The sequence below is a fragment of the Syngnathus scovelli genome, unplaced genomic scaffold (assembly GCF_024217435.2).
Source record: "Syngnathus scovelli strain Florida unplaced genomic scaffold, RoL_Ssco_1.2 HiC_scaffold_30, whole genome shotgun sequence".
Lineage (NCBI taxonomy): Eukaryota > Metazoa > Chordata > Actinopteri > Syngnathiformes > Syngnathidae > Syngnathus > Syngnathus scovelli.
The window spans coordinates 152,679-179,197 of record NW_026061392.1 but is presented as its reverse complement, the minus strand read 5'-3'; the positions used below and the strand labels follow the sequence as shown (position 1 = coordinate 179,197).

General features: G+C 46.3%; 1 long non-coding RNA gene and 1 pseudogene across 1 annotated transcript; one reads left to right on the top strand and one right to left on the bottom strand.

The window, feature by feature from the left end:
• Positions 1-201: 201 nt before the first annotated feature.
• On the bottom strand, positions 202-8,085 carry LOC125966004 (janus kinase and microtubule-interacting protein 3-like; annotated as a pseudogene).
• Positions 8,086-19,381: 11,296 nt separating this feature from the next.
• LOC137839995 (uncharacterized) lies at positions 19,382-23,510 on the top strand. The gene is made up of 3 exons (XR_011086382.1): positions 19,382-19,431; positions 19,555-19,632; positions 23,422-23,510. It is a non-coding gene; the product is annotated as an uncharacterized lncRNA (long non-coding RNA).
• The last annotated feature ends 3,009 nt before the right edge of the window (positions 23,511-26,519 follow it).

The window sequence follows — 26,519 nt, the reverse complement described above, 5'->3', positions numbered from 1 at the left end:
TCAAAAGTGCCCTGCATGTGAATTTGCTTTTCCTGCCTTCTGATTGGATGAGCGCCGGTGTGACGCGGTGCCTCTGTCACCGTGGCGGGGGGTATACGTTGGCATCGGAGCGTCTGCCAACGTCTGAGACCGGCTGGCAGTGTATCGGAGGTGTCGAGTGCGGTGCCGCTGGAGCTCACTCACCAGCTGGTGTTAGGGCCACAGAATGAAGGCCAAGGAGAAGAATAGAAAGAGAAACAGAAACTTCTCCTCCAATTGTTTGATTTGTCTCTTCTGAGCTTCGATGAATTCTTTCAGCTCTTTGTTCCTCTAGGACGGACAAATGGAAAGTGGCATTCAAAAGCCAGTAAGCGTGCAAGTAAGTGCCGGGCTGGCTTTGGGCCCTTACCTGTTGCGCGCTGTGCAGCAGATCCATTCTCTCTTGGAGATTGCAAGCGTCGCGCTCCCTCAACTCGCACATCAGGGCTCGCTTCCATTGGTCCACGGCGCTCCTAAGCTCTTCTCTCTGATCCGCCGTCAGCACGTCATTCACGCCAGCGTGGCTGGCTTTTTCGCCGTCCGTGGCGGGGCAGTCCCGCTGCGGTAGCGCCTCGTACAACATGGCCTCCAGCTCCAGGATCCTCTGGGCCGCAATCCTCGTCCATCAGTGGTCCGGCGGGAGATTTGAGGGCGGCTTACCTTATGAGCCTGGTCCATGGAACACTTCCTGAAGTCCAACTCTTCATCCAGGTAGCCTTTCTGCTTGCAGAACATATCCTAGCACAGCTCAAGGTCAGAATTGTTGGGGCACATTGCCGGAGTTCCCCTTGGCTGATGTCGCGTGTCTGTCTACCTTCTCACTTTCAATGTCCAACATCTTCTGTTGAAGTGCTGACTTGGTCACTTTGATGTATTCTAACCACTGAGGAAAGGCTGCTGTCACATAAGCAGAATGCGAGAGCGTGCGTGGACGTGCGCGTTACCTTCTCGGCTAGGGTGAGAAGGGTCCTGGCGTGAATCACGACCACCTGCTCCTCGTTGGTGAGATTCTGCAAGAGCCCAAAGGCACAGCGTCAACAAGCTTCTTTCAGCGCAAAGCCTTCCAAAAGTCACATTTGAGCCGCCGAGTCTCGTGGAGTGCGAACATAAGGAGTTCGACATACACTTACGGCGTTATAGCCCAGGATGTCCAGCTTCTTCATCAGATCACTGATGACGATGTCCGGGGGAAAGGCGCAAGGAGCAATGTAAGGTGTTCTGGGACCTCGGGTTAAGGTTAGGGTTGCAAGGGACGCCTTACGTACGCTCACGCCCTCGGCCTCGCAGTAGATCTGCAAAGGGCTGAGGCCGTCTGGGAAACGGACTTGCAGAAACTTCAAGACGGGGGAGCGCCACTCCCTCTCCTGAAAGGCAGAGGCATGCATCCGTCCGTCCGTCCGTCCGTCCGTCCGTCACATCTCTGGCCTCAACACGCTTGTGCGAGTCTTCCCACCTCCAGCTCCAGGATGCGGAACTCAAGCAGTTCGTTTTGGTCTCGGATATCCTGGATGTGCTCTTTCAGACGCGCTTCTTCCGCCTCCATCCGCCTGACCTGAAAAGACAGTCAGACCTCATCTGCGGGGCTTCCCGACAGGTGTGACGCCAAGCGACTCCGCCCAGCGCCTTTCTTTCCGTCACCTTTTCGGCCAACTGCTGATTGCTCTGACGCAGCAGCTGCTTCTCCTCCACCCACTTGACATTCTAGAAGAGACAAACGCGTGGACAGCTTTGGAATGTTGTGTCATTTTCATCCACAAATTCTTTGGTTGACTGGAAAATGACATTTGCTTTTCTCCGCATTTTCCCAGCCACGTTCGGGGGGGGGGGGGGGGGGTTGGTCCAGTAATGCCAGACGGATGAGTGACTGAAGAATGTAGCTATTTTGTCTGAGAAAAAGGTGTGCTCATTGATGAGCTTACCTGTCCTTGTTGCTTCAGCGCTGACTCCAGATCTGCTACTCTGCTTTGATAGTGACCCATTTCTACCATCAGCTTTTCTCTGGTCTGAAAGGAGGAGGAGGGAGGCTCCTCCTCCTCCTTTCAGACCAGAGAACACCCGAGGCTGGGTGAGAACGGGGAGGCTGCGACCCGGCCGGGGGTTGCGGGAAGGGGCGCCACCTTGATCTCCTTCTCGGCGTCGTAGTCCCCTTCGCTGGTCTGGGCTAGCAGAGCGTAGGCTCGTTGCAGCGCTTGATATTCTTGCGTCAGCTGGCGGTAGCGAAGCTCCGCCTCTTCATGCACACACCAATGCAACACAGCACTAGTACCAGAATCAGTCAGACCGGCGACAAAGCACCCGCGACGCAAAGACGAGTCCGATTCCAGGCTGAAGAGGAATGTTTGGTGCCAATACGCTGGCAGAAATGGCGGGCTACCTCTTCGGGTTCCGTGTCGGGGGTTCTGTCGGTGTGAAAAGACAAGGACGATCCGTCCGGGTCCACCAACACGTCTTCGTCGTAGCCGTAAAATGTTTCGATGACCTGCGGGCGCGGAAGCAAACATCTCTCTGAACAAACTGAAGCGACACCTCACGATGAATCGACGAGAGGAACGATAGCGAGAAAAAGGCCATTTCATCTTGCGCAACACCAAGCAGCCGCAAACAAACAGACTCACCTTGCAGGACCTCACGCTTTGTTCCTCCTCAGAGATTCTCGACGTCGGTATCGTAGCAGCAAATCTCTCTCCTGTCGACACAAATAATCCGCCTTTGAGATTCTTTGGATGCAAAGGGAACGAACGGCTCCGGCGCAGAAACAAACGCGACTCACAATGACATTTCTGACATGAGCTCCTGTCTCCAGAGCCTGAAAAACACGTCACCGGCGATGATTGGAGGGACGCTCGTCTTTTCCAAAAGTGACAACTACAGGGTGTGTCAGGGTTTTCCAGATTATCTTTATCGTATCATTGTGTTGCTTTGACTTTGACTGCAACCTGTAATAAATAATATTATTTATCCCTTATTTATCCCTATCGCTTATCCCTTCCTACACAAAGTCGTAAAACACCCCTTGCTATGTTTTGACTAGAGGTCAAGGGCTTCCTCTATTCAATCCACTCTTACACCCACCCTGTTTCTCTTAATTAAAATGCTCGTGCAGGAGCCGAGAGTCAGACTTCATTCGTACAACGGATGGACTCTCCACCTGCAGGTGTCCAAAAGAACTTACTTGTCTCCCGTGTGGTTCTTGCAAAATAAGTTGGAGCGAGCGCAACTCTAACAGGGTGCATTTTGCCACTAGCTGCCTACGGACAATGACGTCGCGCTCGCGGCTCATGGTTGACGGGCTGAGCAGCCGGGCAAGTCCGTCGTTTTCAGCGCACAGCGAGTGGCAAAGGCGCGGACAAAACGGGAGCTTTGAGCTGCTGAAAACGGCAAAACAAGTCTAAAGCGTGTTCAAACGCGTGCGCACAATGCTCCTGCTTGAAAGGTCGGAATTTAAGGGGCCAATTTTTTGGATGGCGGCCGCCGGCCAAGCTTTGGACGGAAAAGGTTTCCTGGCGACAGCGAGCGAGCGCGGCGCTGCCGTACGTGCACCGAGTCGCCTGCCTGAAGACCTTGGACAAGTCGTCGATGATGTGCCGCTGCTCCACAACTTGAAGGAACTCCATTTCACCGTCCTGCTGGCCGCAACCGCGGTCCAGGTCATTGAGCGAACTAGGCCTTCTCTGTGGAACACAAATGCAGTGGACTCTGTTGGCACGCCGCCGTTGTCCGCGTCGACTTACCAAGCTTGCCATCTCCTCGTTCTCCTGGGTGACAAAGCGCACTTTGTTTTCAAGGCGACACAGCACCAGCGAGAGTTCTTCATTCTTCCTGCTCAGGCGTTTGTTTTTGTACAGGAGTGGCAGAAACTGGCTTTCTGTTTCTCTCAGTCGCTTTAGCTGCAAGCATGAAGTGCGGGATGTGAAAGACGCACAACACGCGGGCCAGAACGTATCCATTCCTTTTGCATCGGTTTGAACGGAATCGTGGCTTTGGCTCCCAATAAAAGACATCTACCAGGCAACCGACTCGCCGCGCCGCTCAACTAATAAGCAAGCGCAATGGGTGCCTCGCTGGATGGCGCGCATCAAACGTAGCGCAAACCTTCAAGCGTGCCGTCAATAAATTACCAGTTCATTGCGCTCTTCAGAAAGCAGGGCGTTTCGATCCTCCAGTTTCCTGATGACTGCGCTGAGCTCAGCGATTTTCAGATGAAACCGTCGCGTGTCCCGATCCTCCTGAGACTGAAAACGCCCCGCAACACACACACACAAGCACTCGTTCAAAGTTCAAAACTGTTTTTGTGCTACCTTCCTCCAGCAACGAACTAAGTCATGCGTACTGCAAGTGTGTGATGAGGTGGCTTATGCAATGAAGAGGATTGCTAGTAGCGGCGTTGACCCCACTTCCAGGGTAGTTTAGGCCCGCCCTTTGGGAATCCCTCAGGGCAGCGATCTGCTGCTCGGCAGCCTGAGTCTGCAGCTGAAGGCGGTGGACGTGGCCGGCCCCAGGGCTTCATCCAAAACACTAACCGCTCTGTCTTTCAGCTTGATCTCGTCTGGATGTACAAACGGGGAGCGCTCAGGCAGGCGGGCAAACTCATTTGCCAGAATTGTGACAAAAACAAAGAGAGCAACCGGCCAATTTTTTTCTTGAATCGACTAGAACACCTTTGCTGTGACAAAAGCGAAGCGAGCAACCGGACATTTTCTTCTTGTGAAATAGAATAGAATAGAATGCCTTAGGTGTCATTGCACTGCAGGTATACAACGAAATTGGGAACATAGCCACGCACCGCGCATCTGATCAGTCCTACCAGTCGGCGGATCTCCCTCTCGCAGTCTCTCTTGGTTCGGCTCATCTCCTCCCGATGCTGGTGATGAGCCGATCGGAGCTCGGCCGCTCGGGACTGCCAGGCCTGCTGGGCCGCTGCCAGGGCTTCTTCCGCGCTCCTGGTGGAGGCGACACCGCTCGGTCTCCCGACACCGCCGCGTCTCCTCCACCTCCGCCAGCAAAGCGCCCCCCCTCCTCACCTGAGCAGACATTGCGCCACACCGGGCCGTTGAGACCGCAACGGAGCGCCGCGACGCTTACTGGGGACAAGCTACACAATACGGTAGCGGCCGCATCGAAGCCCGACGTGGCGTGCGGATAGTCAGACACGGATAGAGCGGATCACCTTGTCCATGGAGCCGTCCCTCAGGCTGAGGACCAAGGCATTCAGTCGCTGGATCTCTCCATCTTTGATTTTGATCACTCTCATCAGCTCCATTTCATGCTGCCGCAGTAATGTCTCCCTGGTAATGGCTAACTCTTTCTGCTTCTCCTCATGGAGTTTGCTTTTGAGTTCCGTCATGGCGGCGGTGGCACGGTGGTGCTCCGCCCGCAGGTCCTGACTTCTCTCTCTCTCCAGACAGCTGACCTGACATGACTTAGACTTAGACTTAGACAAACTTTATTGTCATCTTGTCTGCACATGGTGCATACAAAACGAAATTCCGTTGCATACGTCTTACAACAAAGTAGTGATATTGCAGTTGAATAGAAGTAACATATCCTATGAAAATATATATATATATATACATATACTATATATATATATATATATATATATATATATTAAAAATAAGTATAAAGTGCAGCAGTGATAATTATGCAATAGTGCAAGTAGGCAAAACAGTATTCAAGAGTGTGCAGAGGAATGCTAAACCATGTATTAAACTTCTATTTAAAGGGTTTATACAAGTTCAGTAAAGTTGGTAGTGCGAGATAGTGCAAGATAGAGGTCCGTAGTGTCATAAAGTACAGTTCTGTGAATGTGTGATGCAGAGTTCAGTTTAGAGCTCAACAGTTCTAGTGTTCAACAGTCTGATGACAGCAGGGAAAAAGCTGTTGCAGAACCTGGTGGACCTGCAGCGGATGCTGCAAACCTCTTCCCAGAGGGCAGCAGGGAGAACAGTCCATGGTGGGGGTGTGATGGGTCATTGATGATGTTACGGGCACGGGACATGCAGCGCTGAGATGAAATGTCCTGAATGGAGGGAAGAGGAGCCCCTATGATCCTCTCTGCTGTCCTCACCACTCTCCTCACGTTCTTCTCAAGGTTTCTCATTTTCCCCTGGTAGGGGTTTTTTGAGTTTTTCCTTGCCCTTTTGGGAGCTTATGATCAGGGGATGCGTTGAGAATAATTGTCAATTTTGGCTATGTGAAGCCCTTTGAGACTGTTTGTGATTTAGGGCTATACAAATAAACTTGACTTGACTTGACTTGACTTCCAATCGGAGGCGGTGCAGCCTCCACACCACACAGAGAGACAGCTTGTCAGAATGCTCTCTATGGTGCTCCTGTAGAACGTCCTCATGATGGGTGGGGGCAGGTGGGCTCTCCTCATCCTCCGCAGGAAGTACAAGCGCTTCTGTGCCCTCTTGACCAGTGCCGTAGTGTTCATAGTCCAGGTGAGGTCTTCTGTGATGTGGACCCCCAGGAATTTGGTGCTGCTGACCACCTCCACAGCTGAGCTGTTGATGATCAGTGGAGCGTGGTGAGGCTGTTTTTTCCTGAAGTCGACGATGATCTCCTTCATCTTCTCCTCATTCAGGATCAGGCTGTTTTCTCTGCACCAGCCCACCAGCTGCTCCACCTCCTCTCTGTAGTCCAGGTCGTTGTTGTCTCTGATGAGCCCCACCACCGTTGTGTCGTCTGCTGACTTCACGATGTGATTGGTGGTGAACCTGAGGACGCAGTCGTGTGTCATCAGGGTGCACAGCAGGGGGCTCAGGACGCAGCCCTGAAGGGAGCCTGTGCTGAGGGTGATGACATCAGAGGTGTTCTGTCCGACCCGGACTGACTGAGGTCTGTTGGTGAGGAAGTCTAGCAGCCAGTTGCGAAGGGGGGTGTTGAAGCCCAGGTGTTCCAATTTTCCTACCAGATGCTGTGGGATGATGGTGTTAAACGCTGAGCTGAAGTCCAGGAACAGCCTCCGCACATGGGTGTTCTTCTCCTCCAGGTGAGCCAGGCTCAGGTGAAGAACGGAGGAGATGGCTTCCTGAGTGGAGCGGTTTTGCCGGTCGGCAAACTGGAACGGGTCAAATAATAGGGGGAGTCTGGAAACGATGTGACCTTTAAGCAGCCTTTCGAAGCACTTCATCATAACCGGAGTCAGTGCAACAGGCCGGTAATCATTAAATGAGGTGATTTGAGGTTTCTTCGGCACCGGAATGATGGAGGCAGTCTTAAAGCACGCCGGCACTGTGGCTTGGCCCAGCGAGGTGTTAAAAATGTCTGTGATGACCCCAGCCAGATGACTTGCACATTCCCTGAACACACGCCCAGGAATGTTGTCCGGGCCAGGGGCCTTACAGGGGTTGACTCTCCTCAGGGTCTTCAACACATCGGCGGAGTCAAGGCAGAGTACCTCCTCTTCCTGATGGGGGACAGTTTTAACTGCTGGAGTGCCGTTTAGTGCCTCGAACCTCCCAAAGAAGTTATTTAGACCATTTAGAAAGTCAGCATCAACTACACCCACCGGGGGGGGGAGGGTGAGTTGTCGTCTGTAATCGCCCGTATGCCTTGCCACATACTCCTGATGTTTTTGACGTCGTGGAAACGATCCTGAAATTTTCGACTGCGGTCTCGCTTCGCTATCCTGATGGCACGGTTCAAGTTGGCTCTCGCTGTCCTCAGTGTCTCCTTGTCGCCAGACTTGAAGGCAGAGTTCCGCGCTCGTAGCGTTTGACGTACCTCCTCAGTCATCCAGGGTCGTTGGTTGCCCCGGGTGATGATATTCTTAGTGGTGCTGACGTCCTCGGTGCATTTGTTGATGTAGGCTGACACAGTCATGGCACACGCATGTCTAATCTACATCGGGAAAACTGGGAGGGAGGGAGGCAGGCAGGGAGGCAGGCAGGGAGGCAGGCAGGGAGGCAGGCAGTGTCTGTCTGTTGAGGTTTTCACCTTGTTCTTCTCCTGCTGAAGTTCTAACTGGACGTCCATCAGTTTGGTTCTCAGCTCGTCATTGGCGGCCTGAAGGGCGTCCGTTCGCTCCGCCTTGGCCCGCCCTGCCGGAGCTCGTTTGGACATCTCTTACTCGAGTCTCGCCCGGTCGTCAGTCAGAGATCACAACATTTGTACCTGGAGAGCACAAACGCAGCGCTGTTTTCCACTGGCTTCGAACTCAACTTCAATCGGTACCGTAACTTACAACATCATAAACATAGAACTAGCTTGACTTATTCATTGAATAAATGCATTTGGTTCTTCAAAACTGCATCACGCAACATAGCGTGACCGAGACGGCCGTTATCCACCTGCGTGAAGTTATTTGGTGAAATGAATGAGATGTTTAAGACACCATCGTTCTGTCTCTATGTAGATGAAGGGAAATAATCGATTGCTGAAGGTCCAAAGGTGTTGTGATAAACAAATAAACATATTAGTGATTAGTGACATATTTGTGATAAACATATTAGGCAGGATAATCACATATGTTAACGTGACTGCCCACACTGTATTTATTTATGGTTATTTGTTAAATCGAGTACTGTTAGACATGAAATAGGAAGTGTTTAACATAAATGGAAGACGAAAGGGGTACTCACCATTGTAGCTCCTGCTGGTCAATGATACGAGCCTCTTCTTGCAGTGGAAAACATACAGCCAACAAACACCGTGGAACCTAAAGGAATGAAATTAAACATTAACATTTAGCCTAAACCAACATTCACAGATACAACGCAACGCAAACTACACAAACGTAAATCTTTTTAAACACAATGAGTTGTACTTACCGTGTACGCTCTAGACGGTCCACTTGCAAGCAGAAAATAAAGATATTTCTCACTTCACAGGTTTCTTTTATATCAAACAAATGGTTTTAGGTTATTCACCTGACATGTTTCGGCGGTTTCTTCCGCCTTCATCAGAGTGTCACAGATGTGATGGTGACGCGTCTTTATCAGCTGATCGATCGACGAAGGCGCGGCTCACCTGTCAGATTTGACAGGTGAGCCACGCCCTCCGCTGTCCATTCACCTCTCCAGAATGCTGTTCCAGGTTTGAGAGAGCATATAGGCTCCCTCATCCCTGTTGATGGTTCTCGGGCCCCGCTTGCGGATCTCGATAGCCTCCCTGATCCAACGCTGATGTTTATTTTCTTCAGTGCGGATGACTCTGGCCTTCTCCCAGTCCATGATGTGGTTTTCTCTTTTACAGTGATCGGTTATGGCTGACTTGTAGTGCTCCTGTTCTGCTTGTAGTTTTATTGCTCTTGTTTGTCTTGTTGCCGTCTCCTTCTCACACTCCTTCTTGTGTTCTATTTTTCTTGTGATGAAGTTTCTCCCTGTCTCTCCAATGTATGATTTATTGCATGATTTGCATGGAATTTCGTATATGGAATTGCATTTGTTATCTGGGTTGACTTTGTCTTTTGGGTGGACCAGTATTTGACGGAGTGTTGTATGTGGTTTGATAGGTGTGGTTATGTTGTGTTTATTCATGGCTCTTTTGATGCGTTCCGTAATTCCTCTCACATACGGCAAAATCACCATTCCGCTGGGTTCTTGTTTCCCTGTTTGCTTCTTTCTTTTCCCCTGTGTTTTGTATCCTTTGTTTTTTACCTGTTCTGCACCTTTGGTTATTGCCCATTGTGGATACTGACATTTTTTAAGTGCCTGTTGTATGTATTGTTCTTCCTGTGCTACGTCCTCCGGATCCGTGATTATTGTTGTGCGTTCGTATAGTGTTCTGACAACTGACAGTTTATGTATAGTGGGATGTTCTGATGTCCAGAGGAGGTATTGGTCGGTGTGTGTGGGTTTTCTGTGTACTTTTATTTTTATGTCTCCGTTGTCTGTATGGTGTATGTTGATGTCTAGAAAGGCTATGGCTTGATCTGTTTCTTCTTCATGGGTGAATTTAATGTTACCGGTGGTGTCTATGGTGTTGAGATGGTCTGTGAGGTGTTGTGTATGTCCTGTTTTTGTTTTTTCTAGAATGTCATCGACGTAGCGTCTCCATAACGTGGGTTTGTATGTGTCCGGAGCTGTTAAGAGTGCCTTTTGTTCCAGATCTTCCATAAAAAAATTGCACATGATGGCAGAAAGAGGGTCTCCCATGGGGAATCCCTCTTTTTGCCTGTAAATTGTGTTTCTGTATTGAAAGTATGTGGAGGTGGCGATGAAGTGGAGTAGTTGGGTGATGTCCTGTGCTGTTAGGTTTGTGCTCATCTGACAGGTGAGCCGCGCCTTCGTCGATCGATCAGCTGATAAAGACGCGTCACCATCACATCTGTGACACTCTGATGAAGGCGGAAGAAACCGCCGAAACATGTCAGGTGAATAACCTAAAACCATTTGTTTGATATAAAAGAAACCTGTGAAGTGATTAAATAAGGAAAAACAAAATGAACTTAGTACAATTAAAGATATTTCTGTTGATAATCGTCGTGTTTGTATCCGGTGTCTCGCTCAAGGCCATTGCGCCCACAGATTTGAATTTTGGCGAGAGTTCAGCCTATTGACGTCATTTCCGCGGTGTAATACCCGCATATCTGAAACGGCAAATGTAAGAGTAGAGTTAAATAAAGTTTTTAGTCAACGCAATAATTTACAACCGTTGACCAGTCGAAATAATCGTCGAAATTTGGCGTCTGTGGCTGGAAGCAGACGCCGAGTTCGACATTCCTCCCAAACGCCACACTCCCTTGCTTTTCGGGGCTAAAAAAAAACAGTTGTAATTACCTTGTACGCTCTAGACGGTCAAGTTGCAAGCTGAAAACAAAAATATTTGCCTTGTAAGTCATCGTGTTACTAACCGCTGTGTCTTGTTTGCCAGAATTGCCGCTTTCCTACTTCCTGTTGCAAGCCACGCCCACGGATTATAATTTTGCCGTGAGTTCCGCCTATTGACGTCATGTCCGCGTCACATGACTGCGACATAATATTATCTAAAACTGTTTGTGCGGTATTGTGTTGTTCTGTGCGGTATTGTGTTATTCTGTGCGGCGTCGTGTTGTTCTGTGCGGCGTCGTGTTGTTCAGTGCGACGTCGTGTTGTTCAGTGCGGCGTGGTGTTGTTCAGTGCGGCATGGTGTTGTTCAGTGCGGCATGGTGTTGTTCAGTGCGGCATAATGTTGTTCAGTGCGGCATGGTGTTGTTCAGTGCGACATGGTGTTGTTCAGTGCGGCATGGTGTTGTTCAGTGCGGCATAATGTTGTTCAGTAGGCCATAATGTTGTTCAGTGCGGCATGGTGTTGTTCAGTGCGGGATGGTGTTGTTCAGTGCAGGATGGTGTTGTTCAGTGCGGCATGGTGTTGTTCAATGCGGCATGGTGTTGTTCAGTGCGGGATGGTGTTGTTCAGTGCAGGATGGTGTTGTTCAGTGCGGCATGGTGTTGTTCAATGCGGCATGGTGTTGTTCAGTGCGGCATGGTGTTGTTCAGTGCGGCATGGTGTTGTTCAGTGCGGCATGGTGTTGTTCAGTGCGGAATGGTGTTGTTCAGTGCGGCATGGTGTTGTTCAGTGTGGGATGGTGTTGTTCAATGCGGGATCGTGTTGTTCAGTACGGGGTGGTGTTGTTCAGTGCAGGATGGTGTTGTTCAGTGCAGGATGGTGTTGTTCAGTGCGGCATGGTGTTGTTCAATGCAGGATCGTGTTGTTCAGTGCAGCATGGTGTTGTTCAGTGCAGCATGGTGTTGTTCAGTGCGGCATGGTGTTGTTCAATGCGGCATGGTGTTGTTCAGTGCGGGATGGTGTTGTTCAGTGCGGCATGGTGTTTTTCAGTGCGGCATAATGTTGTTCAGTGCAGCATGGTGTTGTTCAGTGCGGCATGGTGTTGTTCAGTGCGACATAATGTTGTTCAGTGCGGCATAATGTTGTTCAGTGCGGCATGGTGTTGTTCAGTGCGGCATGGTGTTGTTCAGTGCGGCATGGTGTTGTTCAGTGCGGCATGGTGTTGTTCAGTGCAGGATGGTGTTGTTCAGTGCAGGATGGTGTTGTTCAATGCGGCATGGTGTTGTTCAGTGCGGGATGGTGTTGTTCAGTGCAGGATGGTGTTGTTCAGTGCGGCATGGTGTTGTTCAATGCGGCATGGTGTTGTTCAGTGCAGGATGGTGTTGTTCAGTGCGGCATGGTGTTGTTCAATGCGGCATGGTGTTGTTCAATGCGGCATGGTGTTGTTCAGTGCGGCATGGTGTTGTTCAGTGCGGCATGGTGTTGTTCAGTGCAGCGTAATGTTGTTCAGTGCGGCATGGTGTTGTTCAGTGCGGAATGGTGTTGTTCAGTGCGGCATGGTGTTGTTCAGTGCGGGATGGTGTTGTTCAGTGCGGCATGGTGTTGCTCAGTGCGGCATGGTGTTGTTCAGTGCGGGATGGTGTTGTTCAGTGCGGCATGGTGTTGTTCAGTGCGGCATGGTGTTGTTCAGTGCGGCATGGTGTTGTTCAGTGTGGCATGGTGTTGTTCAGTGCGGCATAATGTTGTTCAGTGCGCCATAATGTTGTTCAGTGCGGCATGGTGTTGTTCAGTGCGGGATGGTGTTGTTCAGTGCAGGATGGTGTTGTTCAGTGCGGCATGGTGTTGTTCAATGCGGGATCGTGTTGTTCAGTGCGGCATGGTGTTGTTCAGTGCGGCATGGTGTTGTTCAGTGCGGCATGGTGTTGTTCAGTGCGGCATGGTGTTGTTCAGTGCGGCATAATGTTGTTCAGTGCGGCATAATGTTGTTCAGTGCGGCATAATGTTGTTCAGTGCGGCATAATGTTGTTCAGTGCGGCATAATGTTGTTCAGTGCGGGATGGTGTTGTTCATTGCGGCATGGTGTTGTTCAGTGCGGCATGGTGTTGTTCAGTGCGGCATGGTGTTGTTCAGTGCGGGATGGTGTTGTTCAGTGCAGGATGGTGTTGTTCAGTGCGGCATGGTGTTGTTCAATGTGGCATGGTGTTGTTCAGTTCGGGATGGTGTTGTTCAGTGCGGCATGGTGTTGTTCAGTGCGGCATAATGTTTTTCAGTGCGGCATGTTGTTGTTCAGTGCGGCATGGTGTTGTTCAGTGCAGCATAATGTTGTTCAGTGCGGCATGGTGTTGTTCAGTGCGGAATGGTGTTGTTCAGTGCGGCATGGTGTTGTTCAGTGCGGCATGGTGTTGTTCAGTGCGGCATGGTGTTGTTCAGTGCGGCATGGTGTTGTTCAGTGCGGGATGGTGTTCAATGCGGGATCGTGTTGTTCAGTGCGGCATGGTGTTGTTCAGTGCGGCATGGTGTTGTTCAGTGCGGCATGGTGTTGTTTAGTGCGGCATGGTGTTGTTCATTTCGGCATAATGTTGTTTAGTGCGGCATAATGTTGTTTAGTGCGGCATGGTGTTGTTCAGTGCGGGATGGTGTTGTTCAGTGCGTTATAATGTTGTTCAGTGCGGCATGGTGTTGTTCAGTGCGGCATGGTGTTGTTCAGTGCGGCATAATGTTGTTCAGTGCGGCATAATGTTGTTCAGTGCGGGATGGTGTTGTTCAGTGCGGGATGGTGTTGTTCAGTGCGGCATGGTGTTCAATGCGGAATGGTGTTGTTCAGTGCAGGATGGTGTTGTTCAGTGCGGCATGGTGTTGTTCAGTGCGGCATAATGTTGTTCAGTGCGGCATGGTGTTGTTCAGTGCGGCATGGTGTTGTTCAGTGCGGCATGGTGTTGTTCAGTGCGGCATGGTGTTGTTCAGTGCGGCATGGTGTTGTTCAGTGCGGCATGGTGTTGTTCAGTGCGGCATAATGTTCAGTGAGGCATAATGTTGTTCAGTGCGGCATAATGTTGTTCAGTGCGGCATGGTGTTGTTCAGTGCGGGATGGTGTTGTTCAGTGCAGGATGGTGTTGTTCAGTGCGGCATGGTGTTCAGTGCGGGATGGTGTCTTTCAGTGCGGCATGGTGTCGTTCAGTGCGGCATGGTGTCTTTCAGTGCGGCATGGTGTCGTTCAGTGAGGCATGGTGTTGTTCAGTGCGGCATGGTGTTGTTTAGTGCGGCATGGTGTTGTTCAGTGCGGGATGGTGTTCAGTGCGGCATGGTGTTGTTCAGTGCGGTATCGTGTTGTTCAGTGCGGTATCGTGTTTCTCAGTGCGGTATCGTGTTGTTCAGTGCAGTATCGTTGTGTTGTTCGTATTGTGTTGTGTTGTTCGTAATGTGTTGTGTTGTTCGTATTGTGTTGTGTTGTTCGTATTGTGTTGTGTTGTTCGTATTGTGTTGTGTTGTTCATATTGTGTTGTTCATATTGTGTTGAGTTGTTCGTATTGTGTTGTGTTGTTCGTATTGTGTTGCCTTTAACACTTAGCCTCTAACACTTAGCCTCTAACACTTAGCCTCTAGCATCTAGAAGGTAAATAAATAGGAAGGAAGGACTCACCGGTGACGTCTTCGCCCACGTCCAAGCGTTGTACTTTGTATTTTCATCCTTCTGACAGTGGAAAACATAGCCAACAAACACCGTGGAACCTAAACGAATGAAAGAAAACTATCATTTGGCCACAACCAACATTCACAGATACAACACAATGTGACGTGCGGGGTTGAGGTTAAAGGTTGAGTGAAGGGCCCTCGTTTTAAACTACTTTTTTGAAAAGGATTGGGAACAAGTAAGACGTATTTAATTTATTTAATGGGAAGTAGTAAGAGCTATTGAATTTAATCTATGTATTATATTCTATTGTATTGTATTCTGTTGTATTCTTTTGGATTGTATTCACACTAACCCCACTAAAACTTCAGCCCACAAAAACTCGCCTCTGGCGCCTAGCCTCTGGCACTTAGCCTCTAACACTTAGCCTTTAACACTTAGCCTTTAACACTTAGCCTTTAACACTTAGCCTTTAACACTTAGCCTTTAACACTTAGCCTAGAAGGTGAATAAATAGGGTTAAAGGTTGAGTGAAGGGCCCTCGTTTTAAACTACTGTTTTGAAAAGGAGTGGGAACAAGTAAGACGTATTTAATTTATTTAATGGGAAGTAGTAAGACTTATTAAATTTATTTAATCTACTTTTCTTCCCAGGCAAAATTTGATGTGCTGCAATTCCAAATTTCCAAAGTGAATGAAGGAATGAAGTCCTTTAAATTATGATTTTGTATAAATACTAGGCATTAACACAAAATCGACGGCACAAAATGGGCAGACTTTACTTGTTTGAAAAGGACTGGTTACAAGACAGACTTTTTTAATTTATTTAATGGGAAGAAGACTTAGTTTAATTGATCTATTTTTGTTCCCTGGCAAAATTCGATTTGCTGCAATTCCAAATTTCCAAAGTGAATGAAGGCAAGAAGTCGTTTAAATTATGATTTTGTTTAAATACTAGGCATGGACACAAAATCTACGGCACAAAATGGGCAGACTTTACTTGTTTGAAGAGGACTGGTTACAAGACAGACTTTTCTGATTTATTTATTGGGAAGAAGACTTATTTAGTTTATTTAATCTATTTTTGTTCCCTGGCAAAATTGGATTTGCTGAAACTGTATTTTGCCAAATCTTGCCTTGAGACCTGATAGGAAGTATTAAACGCTTAGTTAAATCAATACAAGTTGGTAGTAAGAGCGAGTAATGTTGGTTGAACCGATGAATGAAGGTTGAAAGCAATTTAAATTATGACTTTGTATAAATACTAGATATTAACAGAACATCTACTGCGCGAAATGGGCAGAGTTTACTTGTTTGAGAAGGAGTGGCTTATTCAAAACTAAGATTTATTTAATCTGTTTGTTCCCAGGCAAAATTGGATGTGATGCAATTCCAAATTTCACCACATGACGGTGCCCAATTTCGACTTCATAGGACATATTAAACACTTAGCTTGTTATTATGTTCAAGGTAATCAGATTTGTTTATTATTCTAATGGCCTCTTCAAAACTATTCTGGATTACTACTTTGGATCTATTCTACATTACTTGGCAACAACATACTCTGTAACAGATTAGGCAGTATAATCATATATGTTAACTTGAGAGTGCCCACACTCAATCTACTTATCGTGATGTGTTAAATCAATTACTGTTAGACATTATTTGTCTGATAATCTACCAAATCTTTGAATTGAAGAATTTGTGATTTAATTAATAGCTTGTTCAGGGTAATCAGACTTGTATATAATTCTAATGGCCTTCTTTTGAAAACTATTCTGAATTACAACTTTGGATCTTATATTACTTTGCAACAATCTACTCGGTGACAGATTAGGCAGTATAATCACATATGTTAACTTCAGTGCCCACACTGTATTTATTTATGGTTATTTGTTAAATCAAGTACTGTTAGACATGAAATAGGAAGTGTTTAACATAAATGTTATGGCTACTCACCATTGTAGCTCGCTCCTGGTCAATGATATGAGCCTCTTCTTGCAGTGGAAAACTTGCAGCCAACAAACACCGTGGAACCTAAAGGAATGAAATTAAACATTAACATTTCGCCTGGACCAACATTCACACGTACAACGCAACGCGGCTACACTTCTGCTATTACAAACGTAAATCTCCTTAAACACAACGAGTGTTACTTACCGTGTACGCTCTAGGCAAAATTGGATGTGATGCAATTCCAAATCTATCTGAAACGGCAGTTAAAAGTAGAGTTACATCAAGTTTTCTTTTTTAATCAACACAATCATTTACAACCGTTGACCAGAAAGAATCGTCGAAATTCGACGTCCCCCACAAACGCCACGCTCACTCGCTTTTCAGGGCAACAAAAGTACTTCTTTTTAAAAACGATGAGTTGTACTTACCGTGTACGCTCTGGACGGTCCAGTTGCAAGCAGAAAATAAAAATATTTCTCTTGTTAGTCGTATGTTACCATCCGCTGTGTCTTTGTCAACATCGCCGCCATTTTCCTACTTCCTGCTGCGAGCCACGCCCACGGATTTAAATTTGGGCGGAAGCTCTTTCCATTGGCGTCGTTTTCGCATATAGCAAATCCGATTGGTTGGGAAGGGGGCACGGTTATGCAGCCGAGGGGTCCTGTGATCGGTGGGATGTAAAGTAGGCGTCGACGTCACGTCCGCGTCACATGACCACGACGTGGCAGACGTCATATAGCAACCGCTGTTTTGTTTAGTAGACTTACAGTTGTTATGCATTGACATAATGGCGCACACACCAAATAGATTTAAATAAATTAAATAATTCTTCTGCCCACTCTCTTTTAAACAAGTTAACTCTCCCCGCGGATTTGAATTCCGGCGAAAGTTACGCCCATCGACGTCACGTATGTCACGTGACCACGACGTGGCAGATGTCATATAGCAACCGCTGTTTTGTTTAGTAGATTTACAGTTGTTATGCATTGGCATAATGGTGTGCACTCAAAATAGATTTAAATAAATTAAGCTCCAGCGGCACCGCACACGACACCTCCGATACACTGCCAGCCGGTCTCAGACGTTGGCAGACGCTCCGATGCCAACGTATACCCCCCGCCACGGTGACAGAGGCACCGCGTCACACCGGCGCTCATCCAATCAGAAGGCAGGAAAAGCAAATTCACATGCAGGGCACTTTTGAACCAGAAGAGAGCGCCACAAAAAACGGTTGTTGCCCCAAACGCGCACTAAAAAGGGTCAGAATAACAAGAGTCCCACTGGCCAGCCGGGGCCACCCGTCCAGCTGTTTCTTCAGGGGGGAAAAAAATTGGAGTCACCGGTGAGTACATTTTGCATTTAGCTCTGCTTTTCTGCTTCTGTCTTCAAGTGTGTGGCATCCTGCGATCAAAGATTCAGCCAACCCCAAAGCGGTTGACCTCAACGTCCCACCACCATGCCTACCAGAGCAGGTGACGTGATGCTTTGGACATCCTTCCGTCTCAGATGCCCAAAAGTACTCTTTGCCACATCTGCGGCAATACGGTGTCTTTTCAAAGGTGCAAATAAATCCAGCGTGGGCGGAACACGCACGTCTTCGTTTTTTCCCGCTTTGTTTGTGTGACAGCTGTTGTGAAAATTTTATACAAATAAAGTTGTATAGTACAGGTTTGGCCAAGCCGCAACTCCCGAACCGCATGCGGCTCTTTTATGTTCATATCAACATTTGTGTGTGTGTGTGTGTGGGGGGGGGGGGGGGGGGTTGTGCGTGTTGGCTTCACTTGAGTTCAATTTGGTATTTTGGTCAAAAGCGCATGTGGTGAAATTCCACAAAGTAGGATGGGCAAACACATTTCTTTAAACTATGAGTGTCAATTGGGCTCTCGAAATGGCAGGGAAAAGATGCACAGCAAAACGAAAATACGTAGATGAACACAGGACGTTTTAATCAGAGTGGGAAAGTTTCTATTTTTTGTTGAACGTGATGGCAAACCATTCTGCCTGATATGTCAGACCTCAGCGCATTTCAAAGATTCAAATCTTCAGCGCCATGCACTTCAGCTCACTCCATGCTAACATTGATCAGGCGTCGAACCCGCAACATCATGCTTAAGAGGTGGCCATGCTAACCAGTGCGCCATTATGTCAACGCATAATAACTGTAAGTCTACTGATCAAAACAGCGGTTACTATATGACGTCGCTACGTCGTGGTCACGTGACGCAGACAAGACGTCAATGGACGTGGGCAGAGTTAACTTGTTTAAAAGGGAGTGGGCAGAAGAAATATTTAATTTATTTAAATCTATTTTGAGTGCACACCATTATGCCAATGCATAACAACTGTAAATCTACTAAACAAAACAGCGGTTGCTATATGACATCTGCCACGTCGTGGTCACGTGACATACGTGACGTCGATGGGCGTAACTTTCGCCGGAATTCAAATCCGCGGGGAGAGTTAACTTGTTTAAAAGAGAGTGGGCAGAAGAATTATTTAATTTATTTAAATCTATTTGGTGTGTGCGCCATTATGTCAATGCATAACAACTGTAAGTCTACTAAACAAAACAGCGGTTGCTATATGACGTCTGCCACGTCGTGGTCACGTGACGCGGACGTGACGTCGACGCCTACTTTACATCCCACCGATCACAGGACCCCTCGGCTGCATAACCGTGCCCCCTTCCCAACCAATCGGATTTGCTATACGCGAAAACGACGCCAATGGAAAGAGCTTCCGCCCAAATTTAAATCCGTGGGCGTGGCTCGCAGCAGGAAGTAGGAAAACGGCGGCGATGTTGACAAAGACACAGCGGATGGTAACATACGACTAACAAGAGAAATATTTTTATTTTCTGCTTGCAACTGGACCGTCCAGAGCGTACACGGTAAGTACAACTCATCGTTTTTAAAAAGGAGTACTTTTGTTGCCCTGAAAAGCGAGTGAGCGTGGCGTTTGTGGGGGACGTCGAATTTCGACGATTCTTTCTGGTCAACGGTTGTAAATGATTGTGTTGATTAAAAAAGAAAACTTGATGTAACTCTACTTTTAACTGCCGTTTCAGATAGATTTGGAATTGCATCACATCCAATTTTGCCTAGAGCGTACACGGTAAGTAACACTCATTGTGTTTAAGGAGATTTACGTTTGTAATAGCAGAAGTGTAGCCGCGTTGCGTTGTACGTGTGAAAATTGGTCGAGGCGAAATGTTAATGTTTAATTTCATTCCTTTAGGTTCCACGGTGTTTGTTGGCTGCAAGTTTTCCACTGCAAGAAGAGGCTCGTATCATTGACCAGGAGCGAGCTACAATGGTGAGTAGCCATAACATTTATGTTAAACACTTCCTATTTCATGTCTAACAGTACTTGATTTAACAAATAACCATAAATAAATACAGTGTGGGCACTGAAGTTAACATATGTGATTATACTGCCTAATCTGTCACCGAGTAGATTGTTGCAAAGTAATATAAGATCCAAAGTTGTAATTCAGAATAGTTTTCAAAAGAAGGCCATTAGAATTATATACAAGTCTGATTACCCTGAACAAGCTATTAATTAAATCACAAATTCTTCAATTCAAAGATTTGGTAGATTATCAGACAAATAATGTCTAACAGTAATTGATTTAACACATCACGATAAGTAGATTGAGTGTGGGCACTCTCAAGTTAACATATGTGATTATACTGCCTAATCTGTTACAGAGTATGTTGTTGCCAAGTAATGTAGAATAGATCCAAAGTAGTAATCCAGAATAGTTTTGAAGAGGCCATTAGAATGATAAACAAATCTGATTACCTTGAACATAATAACAAGCTAAGTGTTTAATATGTCCTATGAAGTCAAAATTGGGCACCGTCATGTGGTGAAATTTGGAATTGCATCACATCCAATTTTGCCTGGGAACAAACAGATTACATAAATCTTAGTTTTGAATAAACCACTCCTTCTCAAACAAGTAAACTCTGCCCATTTTGCGCAGTAGATGTTCTGTTAATATCTAGTATTTATACAAAGTCATAATTTAAATTGCTTTCAACCTTCATTCATCGGTTCAACCAACATTACTCGCTCTTATTACCAACTTGTATTGATTTAACTAAGCGTTTAATACTTCCTATCAGGTCTCAAATCGAGATTTGGCAAAATACAATTTCAGCAAATCCAATTTTGCCAGGGAACAAAAATAGATTAAATAAACTAAATAAGTCCTCTTCCCATTAAATAAATCAGAAAAGTCTGTCTTGTAACCAGTCCTCTTCAAACAAGTAAAGTCTGCCCATTTTGTGCCGTAGATTTTGTGTCTATGCCTAGTATTTAAACAAAATCATAATTTAAACGACTTCTTTCCTTCATTCACTTTGGAAATTTGGAATTGCAGCAAATCGAATTTTGCCAGGGAACAAAAATAGATCAATTAAACTAAATAAGTCTTCTTCCCATTAAATAAATTAAAAAAGTCTGTCTTGTAACCAGTCCTTTTCAAACAAGTAAAGTCTGCCCATTTTGTGCCGTCGATTTTGTGTTTATGCCTAGTATTTATACAAAATCATAATTTAAAGGACTTCATTCCTTCATTCACTTTGGAAATTTGGAATTGCAGCACATCAAATTTTGCCTGGGAAGAAAAGTAGATTAAATAAATTTAATAAGTCTTACTACTTCCCATTAAATAAATTAAATACGTCTTACTTGTTTCCACTCCTTTTCAAAACAGTAGTTTAAAACGAGGGCCCTTCACTCAATCTTTAACCTCAACCCCGCACGTTGTGTTGTATCTGTGAATGTTGGTTGTGGCCAAATGATAGTTTTCTTTCATTCGTTTAGGTTCCAAGAAAACTTGATGTAACTCTACTTTTAACTGCCGTTTCAGATAAGCGGGTATTACGTCGCAGTCATGTGCCGCGGATATGACGTAATTGCCGGAACCTCCGCCAAAATTCAAATCTGTTGGCGCGATGGCCGTGAGCCACTGAGCAGCGACGATTATCAACAGAAATATCTTTATTTTCTGCTTGCAACTGGACCGTCTAGAGCGTGCACGGTAAGTAACACTCATTGTGTTTAAGGAGATTTACGTTTGTAATAGCAGAAGTGTAGCCGCGTTGCGTTGTACGTGTGAAAATTGGTCGAGGCGAAATGTTAATGTTTAATTTCATTCCTTTAGGTTCCACGGTGTTTGTTGGCTGCAAGTTTTCCACTGCAAGAAGAGGCTCGTATCATTGACCAGGAGCGAGCTACAATGGGGAGTAGCCATAACATTTATGTTAAACACTTCCTATTTCATGTCTAACAGTACTTGATTTAACAAATAACCATAAATAAATACAGTGTGGGCACTGAAGTTAACATATGTGATTATACTGCCTAATCTGTCACCGAGTAGATTGTTGCAAAGTAATATAAGATCCAAAGTTGTAATTCAGAATAGTTTTCAAAAGAAGGCCATTAGAATTATATACAAGTCTGATTACCCTGAACATAACAACAAGCTATTAATTAAATCACAAATTCTTCAATTCAAAGATTTGGTAGATTATCAGACAAATAATGTCTAACAGTAATTGATTTAACACATCACAATAAGTAGATTGAGTGTGGGCACTCTCAAGTTAACATATATGATTATACTGCCTAATCTGTTACAGAGTATGTTGTTGCCAAGTAATGTAGAATAGATCCAAAGTAGTAATCCAGAATAGTTTTGAAGAGGCCATTAGAATAATAAACAAATCTGATTACCTTGAACATAATAACAAGCTAAGTGTTTAATATGTCCTATGAAGTCGAAATTGGGCACCGTCATGTGGTGAAATTTGGAATTGCATCACATCCAATTTTGCCTGGGAACAAACAGATTAAATAAATCTTAGTTTTGAATAAGCCACTCCTTCTCAAACAAGTAAACTCTGCCCATTTCGCGCAGTAGATGTTCTGTTAATATCTAGTATTTATACAAAGTCATAATTTAAATTGCTTTCAACCTTCATTCATCGGTTCAACCAACATTACTCGCTCTTACTACCAACTTGTATTGATTTAACTAAGCGTTTAATACTTCCTATCAGGTCTCAAGGCAAGATTTGGCAAAATACAGTTTCAGCAAATCCAATTTTGCCAGGGAACAAAAATAGATTAAATAAACTAAATAAGTCTTCTTCCCAATAAATAAATCAGAAAAGTCTGTCTTGTAACCAGTCCTCTTCAAACAAGTAAAGCCGTAGATTTTGTGTCCATGCCTAGTATTTAAACAAAATCATAATTTAAACGACTTCTTGCCTTCATTCACTTTGGAAATTTGGAATTGCAGCAAATCGAATTTTGCCAGGGAACAAAAATAGATCAATTAAACTAAGTCTTATTCCCATTAAATAAATTAAAAAAGTCTGTCTTGTAACCAGTCCTTTTCAAACAAGTAAAGTCTGCCCATTTTGTGCCGTCGATTTTGTGTTAATGCCTAGTATTTATACAAAATCATAATTTAAAGGACTTCATTCCTTCATTCACTTTGGAAATTTGGAATTGCAGCACATCAAATTTTGCCTGGGAAGAAAAGTAGATTAAATAAATTTAATAAGTCTTACTACTTCCCATTAAATAAATTAAATACGTCTTACTTGTTCCCACTCCTTTTCAAAACAGTAGTTTAAAACGAGGGCCCTTCACTCAACCTTTAACCCTATTTATTCACCTTCTAGGCTAAGTGTTAAAGGCTAAGTGTTAAAGGCTAAGTGTTAAAGGCTAAGTGTTAAAGGCTAAGTGTTAAAGGCTAAGTGTTAGAGGCTAAGTGCCAGAGGCTAGGCGCCAGAGGCGAGTTTTTGTGGGCTGAAGTTTTAGTGGGGTTAGTGTGAATACAATCCAAAAGAATACAACAGAATACAATACAATAGAATATAATACATAGATTAAATTCAATAGCTCTTACTACTTCCCATTAAATAAATTAAATACGTCTTACTTGTTCCCAATCCTTTTCAAAAAAGTAGTTTAAAACGAGGGCCCTTCACTCAACCTTTAACCTCAACCCCGCACGTCACATTGTGTTGTATCTGTGAATGTTGGTTGTGGCCAAATGATAGTTTTCTTTCATTCGTTTAGGTTCCACGGTGTTTGTTGGCTATGTTTTCCACTGTCAGAAGGATGAAAATACAAAGTACAACGCTTGGACGTGGGCGAAGACGTCACCGGTGAGTCCTTCCTTCCTATTTATTTACCTTCTAGATGCTAGAGGCTAAGTGTTAGAGGCTAAGTGTTAGAGGCTAAGTGTTAAAGGCAACACAATACGAACAACACAACACAATACGAACAACTCAACACAATATGAACAACACAATATGAACAACACAACACAATACGAACAACACAACACAATACGAACAACACAACACAATACGAACAACACAACACATTACGAACAACACAACACAATACGAACAACACAACGATACTGCACTGAACAACACGATACCGCACTGAGAAACACGATACCGCACTGAACAACACGATACCGCACTGAACAACACCATGCCGCACTGAACACCATGCCACACTGAACAACACCATCCCGCACTGAACAACACCATGCCGCACTAAACAACACCATGCCGCACTGAACAACACCATGCCTCACTGAACGACACCATGCCGCACTGAAAGACACCATGCCGCACTGAACGACACCATGCCGCACTGAAAGACACCATGCCGCACTGAACAACACCATCCTGCACTGAACAACACCATCCCGCACTGAACAACACCATGCCGCACTGAACAACATTATGCCGCACTGAACAACATTATGCCGCACTGAACATTATGCCGCACTGAACAACACCATGCCGCACTGAACAACACCATGCCGCACTGAACAACACCATGCCGCACTGAACAACACCATGCCGCACTGAACAACACCATGCCGCACTGAACAACACCATGCCGCACTGAACAACACCATGCCGCACTGAACAACATTATGCCGCACTGAACAACACCATGCCGCACTGAACAACACCATCCTGCACTGAACAACACCATTCCGCATTGAACACCATGCCGCACTGAACAACACCATCCCGCACTGAACAACACCATCCCGCACTGAACAACATTATGCCGCACTGAACAACATTATGCCGCACTGAACAACACCATGCCGCACTGAACAACACCATGCCGCACTGAACAACACCATGCCGCACTGAACAACATTATAACGCACTGAACAACACCATCCCGCACTGAACAACACCATGCCGCACTAAACAACATTATGCCGCACTGAACAACATTATGCCGAAATGAACAACACCATGCCGCACTAAACAACACCATGCCGCACTGAACAACACCATGCCGCACTGAACAACACCATGCCGCACTGAACAACACGATCCCGCATTGAACACCATCCCGCACTGAACAACACCATGCCGCACTGAACAACACCATGCCGCACTGAACAATACCATGCCGCACTGAACAACACCATGCCGCACTGAACAACACCATTCCGCACTGAACAACACCATGCCGCACTGAACATTATGCTGCACTGAACAACACCATGCCGCACTGAACAACAACATGCCGCACTGAAAAACATTATGCCGCACTGAACAACACCATGCCGCACTGAACAACACCATCCCGAACTGAACAACACCATGCCGCATTGAACAACACCATGCCGCACTGAACAACACCATCCTGCACTGAACAACACCATCCCGCACTGAACAACACCATGCCGCACTGAACAACACCATGCCGCACTGAACAACACCATGCCGCAATGAACAACACCATCCCGCACTGAACAACATTATGCCGCACTGAACAACATTATGCCGCACTGAACAACATTATGCCGCACTGAACAACATTATGCCGCACTGAACAACATTATGCCGCACTGAACAACACCATGCCGCACTGAACAACACCATGCCGCACTGAACAACACCATGCCGCACTGAACAACACCATGCCGCACTGAACAACACGATCCCGCATTGAACAACACCATGCCGCACTGAACAACACCATCCTGCACTGAACAACACCATCCCGCACTGAACAACACCATGCCGCACTGAACAACATTATGGCGCACTGAACAACATTATGCCGCACTGAACAACACCATGCCGCACTGAACAACACCATGCCGCACTGAACAACACCATGCCGCACTGAACAACACCATCCCGCACTGAACAACACCATGCCGCACTGAGCAACACCATGCCGCACTGAACAACACCATCCCGCACTGAACAACACCATGCCGCACTGAACAACACCATTCCGCACTGAACAACACCATGCCGCACTGAACAACATTACGCTGCACTGAACAACACCATGCCGCACTGAACAACACCATGCCGCACTGAACAACACCATGCCGCATTGAACAACACCATGCCGCATTGAACAACACCATGCCGCACTGAACAACACCATCCTGCACTGAACAACACCATGCCGCATTGAACAACACCATGCCGCACTGAACAACACCATCCTGCACTGAACAACACCATCCCGCACTGAACAACACCATCCCGCATTGAACAACACCATCCTGCACTGAACAACACCATGCCGCACTGAACAGCACCATGCCGCACTGAACAACACCATGCCGCACTGAACAACACCATTCCGCACTGAACAACACCATGCCGCACTGAACAACACCATCCTGCACTGAACAACACCATCCCGCACTGAACAACACCATGCCGCATTGAACAACACCATCCTGCACTGAACAACACCATCCTGCACTGAACAACACCATGCCGCACTGAACAACACCATGCCGCACTGAACAACACCATGCCGCACTGAACAACACCATGCCGCACTGAACAACACCATGCCGCACTGAACAACATTATGCCGCACTGAACAACATTATGTCGCACTGAACAACACCATGCCGCACTGAACAACACCATGCCGCACTGAACAACATTATGCCGCACTGAAAAACACCATGCCGCACTGAACAACACCATCCCGCACCGAACAACACCATGCCGCATTGAACAACACCATGCCGCACTGAACAACACCATGCTGCACTGAACAACACCATGCTGCACTGAACAACACGATCCTGCATTGAACAACACCATGCCGCACTGAACAACACCATCCTGCACTGAACAACACCATCCTGC